Source organism: Drosophila biarmipes, chromosome 3R (assembly GCF_025231255.1).
Source record: "Drosophila biarmipes strain raj3 chromosome 3R, RU_DBia_V1.1, whole genome shotgun sequence".
In the NCBI taxonomy this organism is placed as follows: domain Eukaryota; kingdom Metazoa; phylum Arthropoda; class Insecta; order Diptera; family Drosophilidae; genus Drosophila; species Drosophila biarmipes.
Genome location: NC_066616.1, coordinates 1,036,967 through 1,043,135, shown reverse-complemented (window position 1 = coordinate 1,043,135; position 6,169 = coordinate 1,036,967). Strand labels below are relative to the sequence as shown.

Below are 6,169 nucleotides of genomic sequence, written 5' to 3'. Positions count from 1 at the left end.
GAATATTAATTACTCATAATAGGGAAAGGGACACCCCCCATTGGGGGTGTGCCACAACAAAACCTGTTGAATATTAATTGCTCATAGTGACGGAAAAGATCACGAGATCAATAGTGTTAAATGGTTATGTCGGAGTGGGGGGACTCTTAATGAGCATGATCGTGACATATTTATGAGCTAGAAACCCATTAAAATCAGTTAATTAATGGATTATGGGAATTGTCCAGCATATGCTAATGATAGGGGGCGGGGTTGGGACGGGGTCCATTAATATGCAAACTGTTCCAGAATCTATTATCCAACATATTTTCTCTAGTCAAATTATTGATATTAAAATCATAACTATTATTAGCGTTTTTATATTCTAGATCTGCGTCCAGACACATATCGAGCTCTTCTGTATACATTGGTAAAAGTGTCGCCGCATCATCTTCACTCTTTTCCGTCTCCTTTTTTCTTTTTCTAAATTGTCCTCTATATTCGTTTGTGAAAAGAATTCGTTAAAGGAATTTTTTTCATCGGAAGACCTTTGTGAATTTATATTTCGATTAGATTGGGGGTCTTTCTCATTAGTTGTAAAATATAAATTGTCCAACTATTTCTTTATTCTTTCTTTATTCCTTGATCACCGCGTTCCAAACGTTTCTGTATCTAAGAATCCGGTCCACAAAAATAATATCCCGGAATATAGGCTTCAAACACTAGGTTATTGATTAGCTTATCGAGAAGACCACAACCGCGATTATTAAAATGTTTTCTCATTTTATTGATGTTTAATCATCAAAGATTTCTAATTGAATGAGGTAGATTAGATTGAAAGATGCATTTAATAAGCCAAAAACAAAAAATTGTAGTTAGAAATATTAACGATGAAACGAGAAAAATCTACCGCCACGACATAGCTATATAAGAGCTCTAATTGTCAGTCCTTTCAATTGTGGCAAAACTAATTTTATGCTGAGTTTAATAGAGAGTCCCAATGAAGTAAAATTGGAGAATATTTATATATTTTCAAAAGTTTATATCAACCTAAATATGAGTACTTGGAGAAATTAACCAAGCCGATAAAAGTAATGCGATATCATATTCTCCCATAATGACGGTGTACTGCATTCAGTGAAGCCAAAAACAAATCCATTATGATATTCGATATATGTATATTATGACATTTCAATATGTCTAGATTATTTATCTTTGAATGGAAATAGTTCCATGATACAAACTTTTTTCCACCTATCGAATTGAATGGGTAATATAAATGCGCTCTCATTGACTTTAATGTATAATTCGATTCCAAATATTGACGAAAAAATAATCTATTTCACATCGATGACAATGTTATTGCGATTCCTACTGGATCATATGAAATGAATGACATCACAGATTTGATTTACAATAAACTGAAAGACCATTTACCCTAAAAAAACATTTAAATTCCAAGGTAATAATAATACATTTCAAGTGGAACCAACTACCTTACGCGAGCCAGTTTAATTTAATACGGAATAGTCGGTTGGACAACTGTTTGGCTTCCGTAAAAAAGTACTAGAACCACATCCTACAATATCCAATAATCATATCAGACTGTGGCCATATTAAAAATGAATACAATTCGTTTGGAATGTAATATAATCAGCGGTTCATATGTAGATATTACACCGAATCATACGTTACACGAGTTTGGCATAAATCTTCCACCTGGGTATGAAATGACAGTGAAACCACATAACCTAATTTATTTACAGATCTACTCTGATGAACGAATTTTTAAATGTTCGATAAAACTTCAAATGCTCAAAAAAAGGTTTATGTCAAATGAAAGTATTTGAAAGAAAGAGTTTCATACTTGTTCATCGTACAATCAAACACTCAAACCAAACCTTTATTGTCAAGGAGTTATTCGAAAAGATTCACCGAATGGACCTACAACTGATAATGCTACCACTTTTTTAAAAATTATTGTATGGCTTACTTTTTTGATGAAATTAAGTACGATGTGGGATTGATAGAACACGAAAAAAATTATAAATCTCTGGATGGAGCAGTGGAGACGAAATTTCTACGGGACCCCACTTCAACTTTTCTGTACAATTACAAATTTTGTTGGGATTTTCTGAGGATTATAAAAAGTTTTGTTAAATTGTAAACACGAACTAGTGTTGATGCCGACTAAGAATCTTGGCCTTGTGTTTGAACAAACCAGAAATGACGTATATAACATGAAAAATTCTCCTTGTAACTCCAAGTGACCTACAAATCGCAATCCGGAGTTGGGATTTATATGTTAACCCCAAATTGGGGCATGACAGCAAACACAGCTGGAATCTAAAATTGTCAGCTAACCGCGAAAAACCACGATCTGCCATAATTGGGTTTACACTAAATGGAAAACTTATCACAAATAATATATCAAAGTTCATTTGGAACCTGACTCATATCCATATGATAATCTAAATGTCGATTTTAGTAAGAATCCGTATGCCCACCTTAATGAAATGTATACAAGATTTCAATCTAGTTACTATAATCGAGAATCACAACCATTATTGACCTCAAGTGAATTTAAATTTAAGGCCCCGAAATATTGTGGTTAATTTTACATATCAAAACGAATCAGTGAAGACTGGTCCTATTGATGTGAGAATTTCAATAGGCACCAAGTCATGGAAATACCCAAGCTTATTGTCTTCTTATACATGGTCGTTTAGTTTAACATATCCCCTTAAACGGATTAAAGTTAAGAAAATTAAGAAAGAAACTGTTTCGATTGATGTTCAACGTCTCTTTGATAATAATAATAAATTTATTATAAAGGAAATTGAAATTGTTTTCGAAAAAGATTTCAGCATGAAAAATAGTTTTTCAATGGAACCACCATATGATTTGATTGTGCTAAATACAAAATCTAGAGGGACTGCCATTTGGTTAACCAATAAGTTTTCCACAATCTCGAAAGTTTTAGAGGACAATTACAAACGGAGAACTTATTATCTGTAAATGTGCTCAAAAGAAACGATCATCAATATCAAGAAACCGGTTTCCATATCGTCAAACACATCTTAGGGGCGGAGTTTGCGCTCATATAACATTTTTATACCCTTGCAGAGGGTATAGTGACTTCAGTCAGAAGTTTGCAACGCAGTGAAGGAAACGTTTCCGACTCCATAAAGTATATATATTCTTGATCAGCGTCACTAGACGAGTCTATCTAGCCATGTCCGTCTGTCCATCTGTCCGTCCGTTTCTACGCAAACTAGTCTCTCAGTTTTAAGGCTATCGGGCTGAAACTTTTCCAAAAGTCTTCTTTCTATTGCAGGATTGGAAAACTATATCTTATAACTCCCATAGGAACTATCGGGAAAAAAATTTAAAAAAAGTTATATCTTCGGTGTTTTCAACATATAACCTTCTAAGCTTGAAAATAATATTTTTTAATAGGTTCTGAATTTCAAATTAAATTTTATCGAAATCGGACGATTATATTTTATAGCTGCCATAGTAACGATCGAAAAATTGGTGTTAAAATAATATGAAAAAATTATTTACTAAAGTTTATTATTTCTTATAACTGCAAGGATATACAAACTTCGGCTTGTCGAAGTTAACTTCCTTTCTTCTTTTAATTACAAAATGTCTAATAAGAATTGTTTCTTATTAAATTACTGTTGCATAGTTTTGGGCATGCGAGTAAGCAATAAAATGCTTTTCATACTGAATAGAAGTGGGTTGCTCTTTGTATCGCCTATTTTTATTACAAAAAGTAATCTCAAGGGCTATTTGAAAAAAAATCGTTTGATTCGATTTTGAGAAAAAAGTCAAAAAGTGGTTTTAAAAAAGAACTTTTTGTCATAACTCTAAATCTATTATATTCAGAAAGTCAGACAGTCACTATAGGAAGAGTATTTAGCAAATTAAATTATTTATTATTTATATATTTTTAGAGACATTGCATGTCTCCGTAGCATTAGTTGTTTAGAAATTATTAGCATTTTATTTATACCTTTTTTTATTTTCCGCTAAGCTAGCGGATTTTTCAAAAATCGTAGAACAAACGTTTTTTATCTCGGGCTTTTTTTTTGAGAAGAAGAAAATCTTGTTTCTGGAATTACTTTTGAACAGTACATTGGATCTTAACAAATAAGGTGTCATTCGTCGCGTATTCTCAATAACAATAAAACGAGGTTAAAAGCCGGAGGCATTCATACCCACCGTATCCATCATTTACTTTTTCACTTCTACTGATTTTTCTCCCAAACAAATTGATATTTCTAAAGTCTTGGTATGCAAACCTTTTAGTTTTTGTGATACCTTTTGATTGTTACAATCGGACCATACCCTGCGAGCATTTTCTATCGCGGAAGACACTTCAAAGTGACTTCTAGAAGATAAAAACTATCGCCCGCGATATCGCATTCGGATCGCGGAAGTCACTCCCGTCGGGAAGAAATTTGCCACTTCGGCGGCACTTCTCGGAGTTACTTCGGAAATCTTCGGAAAGTCACTTCGGCGACTCTTCTTGAAGTGTCTTCGGCGACACTTCCAGGAGTGACTTCGACGATACTTCTGAAAGTCACTTCAGCGACTTTTCTTGAAGTGTCTTCGGCGACACTTCCAGGAGTGACTTCGGCGATACTTTTGAAAGTGTCGCCGAAGTGACTCCGAGAAGTGCCGCCGAAGTGGCACATTTCTTCCCGACGGGAGTGACATCCGCGATGCGAATGCAATATCGCCGAAGTCACTTCTGGAAGCTAATTAGAAGTGAGTTAACAGACGATTGTACAAGATACCAGTAGGGCCTTTCCCAATTGGAAATCTTAAAAATCATGAATAAAAAACTTGTTTTACATGTTAGGCATTACTTTTGCTTTTATTTTTTCCACAAGATCTTTGAGCGCTTGTAGACACGGTCCTTGGCATATCGGAAATGCTGCTTACTAATTTTATTTATGTCCAGCTCCGTTCACATGAGAAATTTAATAAAACCCATTTCTAAAATGAACAGAAGCAAAATTTCTTTAATATTTAAAATAAAAAAAATTTGGAGGACTTACCTCTTATAATCCTTTTATAATTTGGTGGGGAATCTTTGAACGCCTATTTCACTGCAATCGAGCCAGGTAATGTGAAAATATCTTGAAGTAATCGTACAGCTTCACGTAAATTCGCACTCTTTGTTGAGTTGGACATTTTAATTTGGTTTTTGTATCATCTAGCTATCGTCCAAAAGTTTCTCAGAAGATACTTCTTCGAGATCGCGACCCTTTTTGTTTTTGTAAAATGTGTGCTATCGTCTAACTATCGTCCAGAAGTGTCTCAAAAGTTACTTCTTCGAGATTGCAATCCTTTTTGTTTTTGTAAAATGTGTGCTATCTTTTAACTATCGTCCAGAAGTGTCTCAGAAGTTACTTCTTTGCGATCGAAATTTGTGCTATCGCCTTTCTATCGCTCAGAAGTGACTTAAAAGTTAGTTCTACGCGATATATGTATATTTTGTTTTTGTAAAATGTGTACTATCGACTTTCTATCTTCCAGAAGTGACTTAGAAGTGACTTCTGGACGATAGGCAATAGAATTATCGCCCTTTTGCTTGCAGGGAAGGGTTTTTGTAATTTGTGTGCTATCGTTTATATATCGTCCAGAAGTGACTAAGAAGTTTTTTCTTTGCGATCGAAATGTGTACTCTCGTCGTTCTATCTTCCAGAAGTGACTTAGAAGTGTCTTCTGGACGATAGGCGATAGAATTTTTTTTGGTAAATGTAAACACAAATAATATAAATAATTTTTGTAGGAATTTAAAATATTTGTTTTTTTTTATTTTTGTTTATAAGTTTATCGTTTTCAAAATTATATTTTTATATAACGATTGGCATAGCGATCATGTCCATAAATACCCTGCTTTCATGTGCAGCGGAACATGCATAGACAAACGGGACAGAACAGAACCGTTGCTGTTGTTTTTCTGGAAGGCACGCAATTTTTTTCGTCTTTTTCACTTGCGTTTACCTAAATAAAGGAGTTAGACTGAAACTTGCCGAACAAGTGTTTTTTAATTATTAAAACAAAACAGCAATTACAGGTAAGTCTCTTACACCATTTATTTATAAAAGTGGAACTAACATCAAGGTAATTTATGCTAACAAATAAAACTAGTAAAAATACAAGCTTCTTG

At 33.9% G+C, this 6,169-nt stretch overlaps 1 long non-coding RNA gene across 1 annotated transcript in view; it reads left to right on the top strand.

The window, feature by feature from the left end:
- Positions 1-5,950: 5,950 nt before the first annotated feature.
- The window catches only part of LOC127011568 (uncharacterized), a 164,532-nt gene continuing 164,313 nt past the window's right edge, over positions 5,951-6,169 (top strand). Inside the window, exon 1 of the long non-coding RNA XR_007764622.1 lies at positions 5,951-6,076. This is a non-coding gene — a long non-coding RNA (uncharacterized LOC127011568). The remainder of the gene's footprint in view (positions 6,077-6,169) is intronic.